Source organism: Rosa chinensis, chromosome 3 (assembly GCF_002994745.2).
Source record: "Rosa chinensis cultivar Old Blush chromosome 3, RchiOBHm-V2, whole genome shotgun sequence".
NCBI lineage: Eukaryota > Viridiplantae > Streptophyta > Magnoliopsida > Rosales > Rosaceae > Rosa > Rosa chinensis.
The window spans coordinates 39,663,386-39,683,531 of record NC_037090.1 but is presented as its reverse complement, the minus strand read 5'-3'; the positions used below and the strand labels follow the sequence as shown (position 1 = coordinate 39,683,531).

The 20,146-nt window shown below is 36.8% G+C and overlaps 1 non-coding gene across 1 annotated transcript; it reads right to left on the bottom strand.

Annotated features, from left to right (window-relative positions):
• Positions 1–12,857: 12,857 nt before the first annotated feature.
• On the bottom strand, positions 12,858–20,033 carry LOC112195135. The gene is made up of 7 exons (XR_002934371.2): positions 19,894–20,033; positions 19,688–19,793; positions 19,394–19,547; positions 18,224–18,325; positions 17,256–17,325; positions 16,659–16,791; positions 12,858–15,579 (listed from the first exon to the last, which is right to left on the bottom strand). It is a non-coding gene; the product is annotated as an uncharacterized LOC112195135 (transcript).
• Positions 20,034–20,146: the final 113 nt, after the last annotated feature.

Here is a 20,146-nt window from a genome sequence, read left to right as displayed (position 1 = left end):
AAATTGGGTTAGTGGGAATAAAAATCTGTTGCTGGGGTAAGTGGGATAACTTTGGCTCATTTTGGGGCTTTTGGTCAAGAGCCTTTATTTTTTTTCTTCTAGCGAATGTCTGTTTTTAATTTCCTTTACTATCTTCTTTTTAATTTATATTTTCTATACATATCAACCCAATTTCTTATTTAGCAAAATATTAAAAAATCTAACAAATAATAACCAGTTTTTTTAGCTTTATTTTTTCTTTCATATAATTTTTTGTTGGTTTCAAGGCGAAATTCATGAACTGATTGTGAGAAGTTGAGAATAAGAATAAGTCGACTAATAGCTCAAATTTGCAGATTACAAGATTACAAACAACAAAATATTTGAAAATTTGATAAAATTAACAAATCATATCAATTGCAAAGTGCCAAAGTTCTCAAAAAAAAAAAATAATAATAACAACAACAATTCATATCATATCTTTAAACACATATTCTCAATTACCAGATTGCATCGCAAAATAAATTCCTGACTTCATCTCAATCCCTCTAGATTTGCTATGATTCCATATCTTGCAATACATAATTTGAATCATATATTATATAAACCCAAATAAAACAGACATGCAATTCCAAATCTCAATAGCCTAATTCAAATCCTAAATAGAAGCTGAAAAGACCCGCCCCGAATTTCACCCTAAAATCCGGAGTAGCCATGCGGGGCCCACCTTAGAAGAAATTTTACCAAAAATTTGGCAGAACTTCCCCTATCCAAAACTTGTAGAAAGACAATTACACTTCTAAACAATTCATCCTTATTCTCCTTGAGCCACCTTGCTCCCCGATTCACAACAAACTCCACCACAACACAAGTCTCAACTTAAAAACGTTTTGCCACTAGGTTATCAAATCAATCTAACATACAAGGTATACAAGAAAATAAAATAGAAACGTAAAGGATTGATAAACCTACAATGTGGAAGCAGTGACAGCTATGCCTCAACTCCATGTACTCCCAACCTCAACTAATCTAGCCTGCAAATTGGGCATTTGAAACCGAATGGCTCAGGGAAAAGCATTTAAAACGTCAGAGTGAGTGGACAAAAAATAAGTAATTTTAAAATAAATAAACAAAACTTAATTCTTCCCCAATTTATTCTGTTAAAAACCAAGCATGCAGTAAAGTCTTGAAAATACTCTTAATCCTCCTCTAAACTGAAATCTCAATCACGTATTGTAGAACATCTCGAAAACTGTCTCGAAATCTCTTTAAAACCTCGTATCATAAGTACCTCAAAATCATTCAGAAATCTCGAAAACCTCGTAGTCTCATAAATTCCATTAAAATACTCATATCTCAAAATAGGCGATAACTAGAGGGAACTGCCGACTACTCATCTCATGCCACCTGGAGGGTACTGCCGTCCAAGACGCATCGGAGGGTGTTGCCGACCGGAAGAAGATGAGATGGTTAGAGGGTACTATCGACTAACCAGATAGATTAGTCGGTAGTACCCTCTAACCATCAACTCTTCTGATAGCTCTTATTCCAGATAGATTATGTTGACATTACACTAGACATGGACTATATACTGTTAAGAGTGGTTATCAATTGGCACAAAACTACAAATTTTGAAATGAGGGGAGTGAAGGCAGTTCTAATCCACATGACCCGATCTAGAAGTATGTTTGGTGTCTGAAAGCTCCAGTTGTTGCCAAGGCCTTTCTTTGGCGTGCAATCCATTACATCTTTCCTTGTGCCTTCTAATTCACACTCAATTTACGTGTATTTCTAGCCCTAATTACCTTGAAATTAGCGAATACTCAAGTATTATTTCGTAGTATTCCTTTGTTTTCTTCATTTGTAGGAAATTATGGTCAAAAGAGGAAAAAGACGAAAAAAGTAGCGAATTCGAGCAAAAAGTCAACTCCGACTAAAAGACGAAAAGTCAACTAGTTGACCATCGGGTCAACCAAGTCAACTTGGCCAGATAGCAAGAAGTTCAAGGCCCAAGACCAAAGAAGCACAAGTGAAGACCTAAGCCCATTTGTATTACATCTTTGTATTCAAATTTCAAACTCAAAACAAATGTAATGATAATAATAATAGTGGACCACACCTCACACATATCACACATGTGGATAAGATATTTATTTGTGTTCACACTATGCACACACTCACTTACACTTTTTGACCAGGCCCGCCCTGGATTTCACCCTGAAATCAGAAGTGGCCCTGCGGGACCCACTTTTAAATAAGATTTTACCGAAAAATTTCGGTAGAACCTCCCCTAAAAGTAGGCAACCCAACCTGTAAAAAACCAAAAACACTTCTAATAACCCAACCGTATCCTCCTGGAGCCACCCTACTCCCATGTTCCAAACCAACTCAAAATCAAAGACAATAATAGTATTTCAAATACTTAAAGTCCAACGAAGCTCCATAATTAAAATACAACAATTCACCAAAGTTAGGTCATAGACCTCAAATATAATTCATTACAAGTCTGGGTCACAATTCCCATAGTAATCAGAACAATCTAAAAACAGAAATTGATATAAAGTTCAGTAGGTTAACAGGCAACCTACTATATGAGATAACGGAAGCAGGTGCGGTCACTATGGCTCACTCCTAATGCGTCGAGCAGCAACACTGTAAACTGGGCATTTGAAACCGAAGGGCCCAGAGGGAAAGCATTTAAAACGTTAGCGTGAGTGGACAAAAAGTTAATAATTATAACATATAGAAAAAGGAAGAAGTTTCATACTTTCCCACAATTTAACTTTGGAAAAATAAATTTCCGATGCATGCAAGATTTAGAAAATTTATTTACTTAACTTCGAAAGGAGCGTAAGAAAGAAATAATCCAGCCCCGCTGGTTAAAATAAATAATCAATATGGGGAAGCAATATCACCATATGGGTAAAAGAGCCCCTTAGGCTCTACCCTCGACTGCCACTCACACATAGATTGTGTGAGGAGGAGAACTAGTAACCTCGACTACCACTCACGTGAGGAGGAGAATAAATCACCTCGACTGCCACTCACAAACACAGAGTAAGTGAGGAGGAGACACTATAGAACGACCCCAGTATGGTGAAGAAAATAATCGAAAACCAGTAAATCCATAAAGCTTCTCCAATTTCTCACAAGAAAAATAAGTATATTCCTATGACGTGACCCCGCACGCCAAAATATTCTCAAAATCATAACAAATAGGCAAGAAAATAATCGATAACTATAAATTGTCGAAAATCATATAAATCATAATTGATCTGTGAAAATCAAATCATGTTACCAAAAATAATTCACAAATCCAAATCCGAGCATAACAATTTCATATCCGCAATTCATACGTAAAACAAAGCCAAAATTATAATCTCGAGCAAAATATTATGCTCAATAAATAACATGATAAGTAAATAAATCAATCAATCATCATTTCGGAAAAATAAATGCATGCATCATTATTTAAAACAAAAGTCCACTCACAGTATTCGGCTAATCCTGTCGTCGATCGGTATTCTCCTCGTCTGGAGACTACTCTCATCCTATACAAATAGCACTCGTAAAAATATAATTACAGGACGGAAATTTTTAAATTTACGATAATTAGAAATTGAAATTCTAAACGACTCCTTTAAAACCAACTCCTTCAATCCACATCGGATTCCATCCAAACTACACCAAAAAAGTCAATTTACAAATTCTAGGCAAATGCGAGAGATGATGCCAGTCGGATTCTTGAAATTCGATAACCGAAATTCTAACTTTTCAAAAATTCAAAATTTCTCCAATCATCACTAAAATCACATTTACAGCTTCTACAACTCAAGTACCATTTAATTAGCTAAATCCAGAAACCAAAACTCTGCCCTACGCACCACCACACGCCACCCACAGTGGCGGCGCGTGGGCGCCGCTGGCAACTCCACCATAGGCCACCAAATTTAACCAGCAAGCACATCTCAACAATCCAAACATGTTTCTCAACTGCTCCTAAGCCTAATTATCCTGGAATTGCCGGAATCGGAGCAAAATACGAAGAACACCGAAATGAACAGTGAAAACTTCAATTCGTCGATTCTCCTTCCACACCTCAAATTGGATCATCAAACTTGGGGGATTCGTCTATGAGAAGTGGGCTTTCTAGAATGATCAGTTTTGTAGCCGAAGGTGGCCGGAATTGAAAGAAATCGGCGATTGAAGTCGATTGCTACGGTAAAGTTTGGGAGCTCGATCTGCGAAATTCCGGCAAAATTGTCGTGAACCACCACCGTAGGTGTGTCAAGGAAGAGGAGGAGCGTCGTCCAATGCCGAGATGGCAATGGGGAGGGTAGAGTAAGGGGATTAAATTACCATCCCCTTACCCGCCCCAATCCACATAATAAGATACCGGGGATTCCCCGTCCCCATCCCCATAGGGGATTAGGTCCCCGTACCCGCCCCAATCCCCGTTAACAATATTACAAATTTATTATATAAAAATTTATACAAATAATTATAGATTGTAAAATATGAAGTTAAAATCAAATATCAAAATAAAATAAATTTCTTATTTCAATCAAGGAAAATTGATATGTTGATAAAGATCTTTTATTAAAAGAATCTTCATTTTTTTTAACATATTTATTAACATAATTTAAATATTGACAATATTACTAATTTATTATATAAAAATTTATTTAAATAGTTGTAGATTGTAAAAAATGAAATTAAAATCAAACATCAAAATAAAATAAATTTCTTATTTCAATCAAGGAGAATTGATATGCTGATAAAGATCTTTTATTAAAAGAATCTTCATTTTTTTAACATATTTATTAACAGAATTTAAATATTGACAAAAGATGAAGTTTACATAAATATTTATTTATAAATAATATCAAAAAAAATATTTATTAAAAGAATCTTCATTTTTTTTAACATATTTATTAACATAATTTAAATATTGACAAAAAATGAAGTTTACATAAATATTTATTTATAAATAATATCAAATAAATATATATAATAAATAATATATATATATATATATATATTTCAGATAATTCTTATTGGGTGGGTATGGGGATGGGGATCAAAATACCATCCCCGCCACGTACCTGATTTCAGAATTCAAATACTGGGGATCCCGTTACCCGATTTCCCCCAAATTTCTCCCTGTTAGGGTCAAATACCCGATGGGGATTTTTGCCATCCCTAGTCCAATGCCCGGAGTTCGTCGTTGGGTGGCCGGAAGGAGAAGATTAGCTGGAAATGGAAGGGAGGCCGGAGGGGAAGAGAGAGCACGGGGAAGAGGAGAAAGTTACTGAGGTGGGGGGGGGGGGGGGGGGGGGGGGAGGTTTTTGGAAATGGAAACCTACTAACAGTAATTTTCCATATATATACTAATTACTATGAACAATAACTTTCACATACGAACTCCGATTTAAGTGGGCACATGTCCACGGACTCAGTTTAACGTCCCCTACAACTTTCGTGAATTTTCTCAAATTGTTATCCCATAAAATTCAACTCCTAGTACCCCCCCCCCCCAAAAAGATAAAAACTGAAACCGAGGACAATAAAGTATATAGTAATTCACTTATACACAGAAAAAGGGTAAATCAGATACGGGGCATAACAATTCACCCCTCCCCCCAATAAAAATTTCGTCCTTGAAATTTACAGACCTGTCAGAAAAGATGGGGTACTGCTGTCTCATCTGGTCCTCTGGTTCCCAAGTAGCTTCTTCCACCAAATGATTACTCCATAGTACCTTAACCAAAGGTATCGTCTTGTTCTTGAGTACCTGCTCCCTTCTATCGAGTATCTGGATCGGTTTCTCCTCATAAGTCAGATCCTCCTTCAATCGAATAGGTTGTTCTTCTAAGACATGAGAAGCTTGCGGAGCATGGATACATGGAAGACATCATGAATTTTTGATAACCTTGGAGGTAGTATTAACTGATAAGCAACTTGGCCAACTCGCTCTTTTATCTTAAAAGGTCCTATATATCGAGGACTGAGCTTCCCTCGTTTTCCAAATCTTACAACGCCCTTCCATGGGGATAATTTCAAGAATACCCAATCACCTTTTTGAAATTCCAAGTCTTTCCTGCGATTATCCGCATAACTCTTCTGTCTACTCTGAGCTACCCTAAGCTTCACCTTGATCAACTTAACTTTTTCAGTAGTAATCTGTACGATCTCTAGACCTGTGAGCTTTCTTTCTCCTACTTCATCCCAACACAGCAGAGTACGACACTGTTTCCCCTAGAGAGCTTCATACGGAGCCATGTCGATACTGGAATGGTAATTATTATTATAAGCAAACTCTATCAATGCCAAATGGCTATCCCAGCTTCCTTTGAACTGCATAACACAAGATCTCAACATGTCCTCCAAATTCTGGATAGTTCTCTCTGATTGCCCATCAGTCTGGGGATGAAAGGCAGTGCTAAAACTCAGTCCAGTACACAAAGCCTCATGTAGACTCTTCAAAATTTTGAAGTGAAACGGAGATCTCGATCAGAGACAATAGAAATAGGTGGCTCATGAAGTTTTACTATTTTATTCACATAAAGTTCCTCCAACTTGTCCATCCCGTAAGTCTTGCTGACTAGTAAGAAATGAGCAGACTTAGTAAGTCGATCCACAATCACCCAAATACTACCATGACCACTACGAGTTCGTGGAAGACCAGAAACAAAATCCATGGTGACATGCTCCCACTTGCACTCCGAAATTTGCAACGGCAGTAGCAATCCCGAAGGCTTCTATCTTTTGGCTTTTACCTATTGGCACACCAAGCACCTACTCACATATGCTGCAATTTCCCTCTTCATATTTGGCCACCAATAGTATTCTCTTAAAGTTCGGTACATTTTAGTACCGCCAGGATGCATGGCATAAGCAGAACTATGAGCCTCTTCCAAAATTTCTCGCTTAATATCATCAAGATTAGGAACACATATTCTATTCCCAAACATTAAGGCTCCATCCCTTTTAATAGTAAAGTCCGCTCTAGTACCGATATTCACTGCTTCGTTTAATTATTTCATGTATTCATCATCATCTTGTGCCTCCCGTACTTGGTCAATGAGAATTGGTCTCACATGGAAGCTAGCTATCAACGCTCCAGATTCTTTCTCAAATGTCATATTAACCCCCGTAGCTCGCAATTCATAAAGTGGGGGAACTCAAACTGCCCTCAAATGGGCTAAAGAGCTAAAGGGCTTCCGACTAAGTGCATCAGCCACCACATTGGCCCTTCCTGTATGATACTCAATAGTACAATCATAATCCTTAATCAACTCCAACCACCTCTTTTGCCTTAAATTTAAATCCCTTTGAGTAAGTAGATGTTGGAGACTTTTATGATCCATAAAAATCTGGCATCAAGGCCCATAAAGATAATGTCTCTACAACTTAAGTGCAAGTACCACGGAAGCAAGCTCAAGGTCATGAGTTGGATGGTTCATTTCATGAGGTTTCAACTACCTAGAAGCATAGGCAATCACATTTCCATGCTGCATTAACACAAAACCCGGGCCTTGTCTTGAGGCATCACTGTAAATCACATACTCCTTGCTATCATCAGGTAACGCCAGAACTGGGACACTAGTTAAACGTCTCTTGAGTTCTTGGAAACTTTGTTCACACTCCTCTGATCAAACAAATTTAGCACCCTTTCTGGTCAATTTAGTAAGAGGAGCTGCAAGCCTAGAAAAGTCCTGAATGAACCGTTGATAGTAGCCTGCCAAACCTAAGAAACTACGAATCTCTGTCACAGTGGTAGGTCTTCCCTAGTTCAAAACCGCTTCCACCTTTTGAGGGTCTACACTAATACCTTCAGCTGAAACCACATGACCCAAGAATCCTATGCTGTTAAGCCAGAATTCACACTTACTCAACTTAGCATATAGTTTAGCCTCCCTCAAAGTCCAAAGCACTAGCTTCAAGTGCTTAACATGAAGTTCATCACTCTCAGAGTAGACCAAAATATCATCAATTAACACAATCATGAAACGGTTCAGGTACGGACGGAAAACCCGATTCATGAGATCCATAAAAACCCAAGAGCATTGGTCAATCCGAACGGCATTACTTCAAACTCGTACTAACCATAACGTGATCGAAAGGCGGTCTTGGGTATGTCAGACTCTCTTATCCGTAACTGATGATAACCTGACCTCAGGTCAATTTTTGAAATGACCTTAGCACCCAGCAATAGATCAAACAAATCATCAATTCGCGGTAAAGGATACTTGTTCTTCACTGTGACTTTATTCAATTTTCTGTAATCAATACACAATCTCAAGGTGCCATCCTTCTTCTTAACAAAAAGCACTGGGGCACCCCAAGGAGATACGCTTGGTCGAATGAAACCTTTGTCCAACAGCTCTTGTAACTGAGTCTTTAACTCCTTTAATTCAGCTGGGGCCATTCGGTAGGGTGCCTGAGATATAGGTGTCGTACTAGGAAGCGAATCAATAGTGAAATCTATCTCTCTTACTAGAGTAAGCCAGGTAGTTCATCAGGAAACACATCCGGAAACTTCCTAACCACAGGGATATCCTCAATACTCAACACCTCCCTCCTTGTATCCACTATGTGTGCCAAGTAAGCCTGACAGCCATTATTCAAAAGCTTTTCAGCTGATAAGGCCGAAATCAGGCAAGAGGAGAGAATATTATGTTCACCACGGAAAGTAATTTCCTGTTTTCTGGACTTCGAAATGTGCGCCCCGAAAAAATGTGTCAAGCTTAGTGAAGATCGTACAATAGATTATTCAACGATCTCGATAATCATCCAAGCGCTCGAGAAAATTTTCAGAAATTTTTATAAGGTAAAATCCTCGATTTAAGGATTGAATGATAAATTACACGACTCGACGAGTTAGTGGGAATTTTCGGAGGATTTTTCGGATACCCGAGATATCTATAACCATTTTCTGAAGTTGTGGGATTTTTGAAAATGAATTAAAGAAATAGAAATTTCTGCGGTGTAATCCTAACCATCCATAAATCCATCGCTTCATCCTAGCCATTAAAATAGATTGAGCTTGGGGTTATAAATACCCTTGATCAGATTAAGGATCGTGATCGATTGCTCCCAGAAAACTCGAGAGAGCATCAGAGCTCTCTGACCCGGAGACAACCGCGACCCAAGAGAGAAACCCTACAAGAGTGAGGCCGTCTTGCCACCGATCGACGATGCACGACCACTGATCTCTTCCTCTCGTCATCGTCGTCACGTATGCATTCTCGAATCGCCCATGCACCCGGCGAGGAGGGAGAATCGACGGTGAGAAGGTTTGACTGCTCCGGCGAATTTCTGCGATTTTCGGCCACCATTTGGACTGCATTCGGTATGGAAATTCCTCCTCTCGTCTTCCTCTACCCGTCTGTGCAATTAGTTTTTGATTTGGATTAAGTTTTGATGGTTTACGTTTCTGGGTAGCTATGGCTTTGTCGTGTTCTTTGATTCCGGCAAATCTTCCGGCACTTCTGGGCTTGCTTGGCATAAGAAAGACGGTCACTTCTTTTAGCCCTACAAGTCTGGGTAAGTAGTTCTTCAATTTGGTTAGTTTTGAGGAATTGTGTCTTGGATGTTTCCTGCTACCGCCGGCACCACCATCTGGGGTGGTGGTTTCGGGCTTCCTTGGGACCATTTCTGATTCACTTAGATGTATTGAAGTGAGAAATGATGTATGAATGTGTTTGATTTCAGAATTGGTGGAGTGGTGGAAAAGGTGAGCAAATAGAGAGAATCTGTCCAAGCTGCTGTGTTCTTCGTCTAAGTGCATACTGTTATTCGGGATTCCAATTTGATCTGGTTCGGTTACAAGGTGAGTCGGGTTTTGTTGAAAGTTATGAGATTTGTCTTGTGTAGTTAACTCCTGGAAGTTGGTTGCATGGTTGTATGTTTATGGTGAATTCAAGTTGAGCTTACCAAATTGTTATAGTATGTAAGCTGGAGTATATTTTGACTTGGAGAGAAAATTTGGATTCATTGATAAATTGATTTTGTGATGTTAAGTACTTGGATGTGAACTGAAAGTGTGCAAAGGCAGTTTGTTTTGTAATGGTTCCTGAAGCTTTGGAAAAGGTCAAGTTGTGTGATCGGACTAATATTTACAATGTTTTTAGTACATTTCTCTCTATATTTTACTTAGTTATTTCCTTAACAATGTCATTTCTAACTTAGTTTTTGTTTTTAGGTACTTTTGAGTTGAAAATGAAGGCAAGGAGGAAATGAGACGCATAAATGATCAGAAATGGAGAACTGAAGCTTTCCTAATCCTACCAGGAAAATGAATCCCAGTTAAAGTAGGAATCCTAATGAAACTAGGAGTGAGCTCGGAAAAATGGTGTTCGGAAATGAAGAAATGACAGAGTCCCAATTGGACTAGGAAAACTGATCACACTAGCAGTCCTGATGCTGCTAGGAGACCTGGTGAGACTAGGAGATGCTGTGTCTTGAAGACGACTCAAGATAGTTCAAGAATGTTCTAGAATATTGAAGAAATTTCGGCAATTGAAGAATGGGCTTTGAAATTGTCCAATTGAGAAGTCAATTTCAAAGCCCGGCCCAAAGATTGAAGCATGTGACTTGCACATGAGTTTCTAGACCCTTCTTGACGTCTTGGAGAAATCCTAAATCAATTCTATTTGGTTTTAACCATCAAAAATACAGAATATTCAAGAAGATTTCGGAAATCCCAAAAAGGGAGAGTTTTTAGGAATCTGCTTGTGCAGATCAGTCAACTTCGACAGAGTCCTAAGGACAGCTCAGAACTAAGAAAATTATGATCTTTATATGGTTGGAAACCTACGGATGTCTAGTTTCCAGGGCATTTTACGGTTCATCAATATCAATTTTCTAGAAAAAGTTATGGCCAATTTAATACACGAAGGTCAATCTTCCCGGAAATTGATTTTATGCGAATAAGGAGAGTTTGGACGTGAATATCTTTTGGGACGAGTTTGGGAAGGTCTCTACTCCATATTTGATCCGATTTTGAGGATATATTGCAGCCATGATGATGTTGACCAATGAGAAAATTCAAGAAGAAATCTACATCAACACAAAGAAGGAAAATGAATCAGAATTGAAGAAGGAGCTAGAGCTAGGGTTTGACGTCTAAAGCTTCCTCTATATATACACACCTATGTTGGACGTTTTTGACATATTCCTTCACTCCATTCAGCCATCTCTCTCCCTCCATACACGTTCATCCCTTCCACAACTCAAAAATATCATCAGACCCAGAATCAAAACGCAATTCCTCTCCCTTTACTCTCTAAATTTCGATCCAGCTCCATTGTTCAAGCATTGAGGCCATGAAGCATCTCCACCTCCTTGCCGTAGTCATCATCAACGTCCTCCATCCTTTTGAAGATCATCTTGCATTCTTGAAGGTCTTCAAAAGTGTAACTATGTCATTCTATCTTTTGTTTTTGCTTTCTTTGTTTTGTAACTTTAAAAATAATTATACTAGCGTTCTAGATTCTTGTTTTAAATGGATGTTTCGAATATTTATGAGAATAAAGTTTATGTATTGATGTTTAGTTTTCTATAACCATGAAGCATGATAAACGTTTTAGGATTTTTAGATTATAAATTGCGATATCTCTATGTGATGATGATTGTTTGTTGATTTTGTGCTTTAATCCCACATTTTATGTGTTTATCTTAGTTGGTTCGAAACAATTAAGATTTGCATGTAATTGAATCCAAATTAAGATATGCTAGCGTTCTAAGTCTTAATTGCTTAAGTGGAAAACCTATAATTCCGTAGGTAAATCAACAATGAGCTTTGCATGATAAGATTAGCGTTCTAACTTGTTGTCTTTGCTTAAATCAATCAAACTTCCACAAGTTCTTAATGCATTAATTATGTTTTGTTAGAGAATTCACTAGCTTTGCATGATTAATAGGATTAATTATGGTGCGTTTATCTAGTTAATCTAATTAAGGGAAATAATAAGGACTTTGTATGCGTTCATCTCTGTTCTTGATTGATTTCTATATTCATTGTATGTTGATTCGTGATTTATGATTTGATATTCTGTTTTCATGTTAATGGTTGATAACTACATCTTGCATCTTATCCATCCATCTTTTCCTTGATTCATGATTTATCGATCACTTGTATCATATTTAGTAGTTAGATTTAAATACAAATTCTTATAAATCCCCTTATCTTGTAATTTTTGTAATTATATACTTTGTTTTATTTTTGTTTATATTTTGTGAATAATACTAATCTGTTTAACATTTTTGACATGAAATATACTCCAATCCCGACTTAGAACGATACCCTACTTACTCATACTACAATTCTATACAGGGTTTAAATTGACACTCACTTTATTGTGATATTAGGTGTCATTTGTGTTTTGAGCACCTTGATTTAGAATGGAATAAGTTTGGGTGTCCATAATAAATTCCGTCGAATCACTATGCGACGAAATCGTTAGAGCAACTCCAACAGATTCCCTATAATTTCTGTATTATAGGGAAGCAAAAGTCAAAGCTTTAGCCTCTTTTTCTTCTCCAACTCCAACAGATTCCCTATATTACAACAATCTCTAAAATCTCCATATTATTCCTTAAATTTTAGAGTTTGCTGTAAATATAGGGAATTTGGTTTTCTCCTTCCTTACTCTACTTAAAATAGGGATAGTTATAGAGAATCTGTTGGAGCAAATGAGGCTTATTTTTCCCTAAAGTAGAGAAAAATTAAAATATAGAGAATCTATTGGAGTTGCTCTTAAGTAAAGTTAAATTCACTCGTTGACAAAATTAAAGAGTGAACATAACATTCGTTTGCTTGAGTATTATGTGAAAGGACAGCAAAGAAAAGAACTTATATATATTGGGTGGCCTTAGTAAATCGGGTGCACTTATATTTGGACGATATAAGTTAACGTTAGAGAATTGAGATGTTAGTGTTAGTTTGAACACGAGAAGTATAGTGGTTCACCTCCCGATTTGAGGAGGCTACATCCACTTGTAAGCTCTACTAGTGTTTGGGAGGATTACAAGAGTTGCAATAATGTGTTGAGTGAATGGGGAAGGAGTCCCCTTTTATAGAGAAGAGAGACTCCTTCCTTTACATGAAGTATAAAAGCTTATCATGAAGCATATTGATTATGTCGAGAGGGTGACCTCCCGGTGAGGTCTTGGCCTCCTTCGACAACCACGGGATAGCTTGGGCGTTGGGGTACGAGATGTATATCGTGGTCAGGTCCCACCATGGCTCGTGGGCCCACTAAGAAAGGGTTACTTATGCTTGGTGACATAGTTATAGGTATCTACAGACTGCGAACCGACTCATAAAATCACTATAGTATGGGAAAGAAGTTATTACATATGATGGGTTAACAGCACCAGGGATACTAGTACCCCGTGATTATCGAAAGCTAGTCAGGAGTCTACTTTTCAACATGATAGAGCTACACTGTGAGAAAAAAAAACTCTGAGCTTAGCTTGGATTCTCTAGAGGTGTTGCACGAATCACTCCTACGAATGTGATTCCCGGTTCGAGATTTGATTTCTCGAAGTTTAAGACGTTGATGAAGGAGTTGTTCCCACTAGGCTTGCCTTGAGAATTGAATGACATGATCGACCAACTTCTTTCTTATCGATGAGTTGATTTAAAATGAATTTGTTAACCAATTTTATGGTTAAGGTTTATAATTTAGTAAATTGTAGTCTACTTTGACTTTTTTCTTGTTCAGTGATATTGACTCGACCCCTGACGCATTCTTCTATTGAGAGAAACATCCATAGCCTATATCTCTTTTCAAGGATCGGTGAGCCAGATGATTCTAAAGTGAAGGTGCATAACTTAACACTGAAAAGATGGTACCATTTAAGAGAGATACTTATAGTAATGTGGTGTGGATGGTTACGGCAGAGAGAAACAAATGTTCAAATGCATTGGATCATCTTATGTGGACCCACAATCTTGGAGTGTTTACACCACCTGAAATTAGTACTTATCTTTACACCCATAGATCTTAAAGAATACGTAAGTCATCCGAGTTTCTGCGGATCTCAAGACATGTTATTGTTCATCAACTTCCTCGAGTATGAATTATTTTGCATTTTAATTTAGTTTTATTTCCTTAATTGTGAGTGTAGTTAAATATATTCTAATATTTGTTTCTTATGTTATATGTAGCAACTCTATAAAATGAAATTCGGGAGTGCTAAAATGAAGCTTCATGAAGTTGATACGATTTTGTGCTTAGCCTGGCACCAACATTTGGTGTTTGCCAACAATTTGCAACTGCATTTGAGAAACAAACATGCCCAGCTTACGTTACGCCCAGCTCTAGTGGTTAGAATGTAACTCAAAAATCAGCCCAAATGTTAAAATGGTTACATTAATATTATAATATTTGACAAACTCTCAAACTTCACACATTCCTAAAATCAAAATTTTCTCATAACGCACGATTTACATGCGTCCATGGAACATGACCACTAGAGCTAAGCGTAACAAAAGCTAGGCATGTTTGTTTCTCAAATGCAATTGCAAAATTGTTGGCAAAAATCAAATGCTAACGTCAGGCTAAGCTCAAAACCGTATCAACTTCATGAAACTTCATTTCAGTACTCCCTAATTTCATTTTATAGAATTGCTACATATAACATAGGAAACAAATATTATAATATATTTAACTACACACATGTAACTCACAATTAGGGAAACAAAACTGAATTAAAATGCAAAATAATTCATACCTGAGAAAGTTGATGAACAATAACATGCCTTGAGATCCGTAGAAACTCGGATGGCTTGCGTATCCTTTTAAGATCTATGGGTGCAAGATAAGCACTAATTTCAGGTGGTATAAACACTCCAAGATTGTGGGTCCACAGAAGATGATCCAATGCATTTGAACTTTTGTTTCTCTCTACCGTAACCAACCACACCACATTACTATAAGTATCTCTTTTAAATGACCACCATCTGTTCATTGTTGAGTTATGCACCCTCACTTCAGAATCATCTGGCTCACTGATCCTTAAAAAGAGATATAGGCGATGGATGTTTCTCTCAATAAAAGAATGCATCAGGATCGAGTCAATATCACTGAAAAAGAAAAAAGTCAAAGTAGACTACAATTTACTAAATTATAAACCTTAACCATAAAATTAGTCAACAAATTCATTTTAAGTCAACTCACCGATCAGAAAGAAGTTGGTCGATCATGTCATTCAATTCCCAAAGCAAGCCTAGTGGGAACAACTCCTTAATCAACGTCTCAAACTTCAAGAAATCAAATCTTGAACCGGAAATCACATTCGTAGGAGTGATTCGTGCAACACCTCTAGATACGCTGATTGAATCCAAGCTAAGATCAAAATTTTAATTCTCACAATCTAGCTCTATCATGTTGAAAAGTAGACTCCTAACTATCTTTTGATAATCACGGGATACCAGTATCCCTGTTGCTGTTAACCCATCATATGTAAGAACTTCTCTCCCATACTTATAAGTGATTTTATGAGTCGGTTCACAGTCTTTCTTCCAATCCCTCAAAAGTCTGTGCCATTTGGTGGGGCATCGGAAGAATAGCACAGCACCCTACCAACCTGTAACGTTAACATTTAAATTTTAACTATTTATTTATGCATGTAGACAGAAAATGTCATAAGCATATCAACACAGAACTAGCTCACCCTTACAGAGTAATCTAAACAACGAAATTGCAATTCTTATAAGCATGTAAACATAGATTATGTTCGCCCTAAAAGAGCAACCTATAAGGCAGAAAACTATCAAGATTGCAAGTAAATTCAATGATATATTGATGCACATAGATAGAATCAGCTCATAAGCATAATAAAACGCAAATCAACTTACCCTTACAGAGCAATCTAAACAACAGAAAACAATAAGACATGGTAGATTATAAAAGACAATTTGATAATCGGCACTCATCAAAGTTGGATACAATGCAAAACTGATGCACACAAAGGACACCTCACATGCTTGTCCATCAATTCAAATGTCCAATCCCCACCATTAAAGTTAGGGCTGTCAATTCCGACACGACCCAATAACACAACTCAAAACCCACACGAAATAAAGCGGGTTGAACCCGCACGATTAAAAAGCGGGTCAGCCATGGGTCAACCCGCCATGACCCATTTAATAAATGGATCGGCCACGGGTCAACCTGTCAACACGAAGTGAATCCGTATGACCCGATTATGCTATGCTTCATCTTGAAATTTTAGACGTTGGGAGTATTTAATCATAGGATTAGACAATTTGAAATATTTTGCTTTATAATTATTGGATTTAATTATTTATGAATTATATATAATTATTTATATTTTTCGTCTTATGGAGTTTTTAGTGAATTTAATCAATTTATGCATTTTTTAGTTAAATGGGTCGCATTGTTAACCCCTTAAATTGGTCATTTTATCAAACATGACACAACCTATTTAATAAATGGGTTAAGCGGGTTGGAAACGGATAACCCGTTTAATAAATATGTTGGGTTTGGGTTTAAATTTTTGACACGATTATTAAATGGGTTGCGTTTGGGTTTGTATCTTGCGACACGACAAATACCTTGACCCGACACGACCCATTGACAGCCCTAATTACAGTAAGCTAATGATAGAAAAAATATCAAGTAAGCCCATCTACTAATTGGTACCTTGCCTTGTTGTTTAACTTTTCATTTCCTTGTGCCCAACGGTGGCGGAAGCCCGATACCACATTGCGAAACATGCTTGGCCGGAGAACTGAGCCCAAAAAACAAGTTCCAGTTTTTTAATAAATTGGTGAACCTGTAAATTTCAATTGAATGTGCTGATATTAACCAAAAAGAATTTAATATGCTGATTGCTGAGTAACACTAATGCTCATTGAAAACATAGGCATGTTTACAGTTAAACTCCAATATGAACTAAAAGCATAGTGAAGGTTGCCACAGCATGACTTCAGAATTAATCAATAAGTCTGGATGCCCAACAGGTCTACCCAGAACCATAATCAGAGAGTTTTGGTTTGAGAAAGTAGTACATATATATTGGGTATGCATAGGATATAATCGCAATTAAAAATCAGCGAACAAACAACATCACTATAAAACTACCGTGTTTCATCATCATACCCATATTCAAGTCATGCTCATATAAGTATGATCTGGAACAACTACTTAAGTATGAGAAAACTACTGAAACAGATCAAACAATATGAAAATTGAATCCTACACTTAAGGAATAATATGCATGCAGGTAACATAGAATACCTCTTCTGGAGAAAAGAAAGCTACTGCATCTGGGTGAATAGAACCAGCAGGACGCGATGATACTACAGCTCTGAAGAAAGGAGGCAATGATACACACTGAAATCAGATTTCTGAAATAGAAGAAGGTAAAAAAAAAATAAAAAAATAAAAACAATGTTATTTGATAACATTTTATCAGCAATTGATTACTACTGTTTTTGTTCAAAGTTGCTTATTTTTTCACACTTTAGAATTTTATCATTAATGGATCAGTAGGGTATCGGTGAAAACCTTGTTCTTGGTTATATTCTCTTAGAAGAGAATACTTTGCCTACAATTTAATTTGTAAGTGATGCATATCTTAAGATCCTCAATCTTTAGTATCTTTTAAAGTTTTGCAAATCAAGGTTGATGAAGAATATATCCTATTGCCTTTACCAAAATCCAAATATCCTATTGCCTTTTAGATACAATTTACAACACCAACTTTCAGCCAATGAAATCTGCAAGATGCAACTCTACTATCACCTTCAGAAAAATAAAAAATGAATGAGGCATGAAAACAAAATTTAGGGACTTAATGTTGTAAGTTATGCAGAGGGCCAACGAAAGTTTTCATATTGGCTGAGGTCAGAACAAGATAACCAAATTGCTTTGTAAATAATTATTCCATATATTGATATATACAAACTATTCTATCAAAATATTATCTAGGTTAATAAAGGTGAACTAACATGGTAGAAAACATTATCTAATTGCAGCCAACACATGAAGGAAAAAGGTTTAGAGTTAAAACTGAAGTAAGCTAAAACCCTCCTACTACTGTGCTCAATCAGCAAAAATGATGTAGTAGCTTCTATATTCTAGCAAGTTTTTCTCCCTTATTTTCATCATGAATGTTGAGAATACAAAAGAACTTAGATGTTCAGATAACAAATAGGTAGATCAATTGCAGTAACTTTTACAAAACAAACTTCAGAAACAATTACCTGTGGCTGTCAAGGATGCCTTTCTTTGTCCTCGCTCTCCCTAAAACAGCACATTTCCCTCTCTCCCACTCTCTTTCTATCCACAGCGATCAGCCTCCAGAACTGAGAAAAGGAGCAGTAAGGGTCAAAACAGTGGGATAGGTCAAAGCATGGGAGGGGAAAAAAACAGATATACACTGTTCACACATGCTTGTACTTTTCCCCACGCGCTGAGCTTTTATATAGAGAATGTCAAGAAATAGTTGCACATTGGCCATCGACTACAATCATGCACTACAGTAGAGGTATATGATGGAGCATGAGACAATAATATTCACTAATTATGTTAGCCTGATATTTGCAGAACCATTCATTCTGCAAAAGTAGGTAAGGACTTCATACTCTACAAGAAATTTCTTCATGTCACCTCAAGAAGCGACATATATCTCACTGAATAACCAAATGATCAAAACTCCTAATTAATAGCTCAAGAAGCTTCTAATTCAGTTGCATTTTCATGTGAAATGTATGTGCTCTGTTTAATGATTCTTAAATGTTCAAACAGTTCTTATACACTTAGCACATGAGTGATTTAGTCCTAAACTTTGCCACAAAGAGATATGCACATCAACACAAAAATAGTGTATCAGTTTTGAAGCCAAAGACTAGATTTTTAAGACCAGATCAAAACAGATTTGCAAAAGGATTGATTTACTAGAAAACCAAGATGTGGATTTAATACCACTTTGTATCCAGAAATTAAACATGTTGATGAACAATTTATAGTTCGCATGGTAGTGGCCAATGAGATGAATAAGGTGAAGGTAAAAAACATACATAACAAAACCGTACATAAATCAGTTTTGCATTGTTCACCCTAGACTGATTGAAAACATAAGCCTGTCCATAGCTAAACTGCCATCTGAACTAAAATCAATCTCCTCATGTTGAACCTAACAAAAAGGAGTGGAAAATGAAGATTACATTCACAGTATCTAGTTTCTAAGCTTCTACACCACATAAAGCATGTCTAAGAGTCATTATTCAAAAGACCATAACCACTGTGGAGGTCAACTGAGGGAAGGAGCTTCAACTGAATAGAAGTCAAATTTACAACTGGAGGAGTGGAATCAAAGGAAAGATAAGTACTAGAGTCACTAGCAGTATACGAAAGGAACCTTGAATGCTTACCAAAATGTCTTCCAGACCATTGATAAAGTTGTCAACTCTCCACTGCAAGTAGATTGGGTTGTACTCTGACGACTGAACTATGAAATAAAAGCCAAAAACACCAAATATCACCTCCCAGTCACACTGAACAACATATCCCAGCTGCTCCTTCGTCCTATATCCAGAAATACATCAACAATTTTAAGAGTATAAATCTCAATATACATCATCCACCCCCTAAAAAACTATATTATCAAATTCAGGTTTTCTAGCAAGTCAATGTTTAAGTAACACTTTCAGCCTCTAAAAAATTACCTTAGTTGATCGTAAAATGGTTCGTCTATAATTTCATCAAAAAGATCTATTAATGCTCTCAATCTGGTGGACTCAATCCCACTGCCCGCTCAATTTGAAAATATAGCTACAATGTGACATAAAAAAGAAAAGAAATCCACATATAAGGCAAAGAATGTTCAGTTATATATGGATACACAAAAAAGAAACAAATCCATTTTTATTACCTGAATCACAGAGTTTGTTTCAGTCTTATACTTCACACTGACATCTCTAATGAGGTTAGCATCAGGAGCGAGACAAATACAATTGTTCTTAAGCATCAGTTCGGTAGGAAGTGGTTGTCCAGAAAAAATTGTTTTCACCATATTCAAAAGGCTAATTGCTTCTTCTAACAGATTTCCATGACCAAGGCCTTCAATGTAAAGCTGCACATATAGAGATGACAGTAAGTTGAAAATAGTTCTACATTTTCCACTA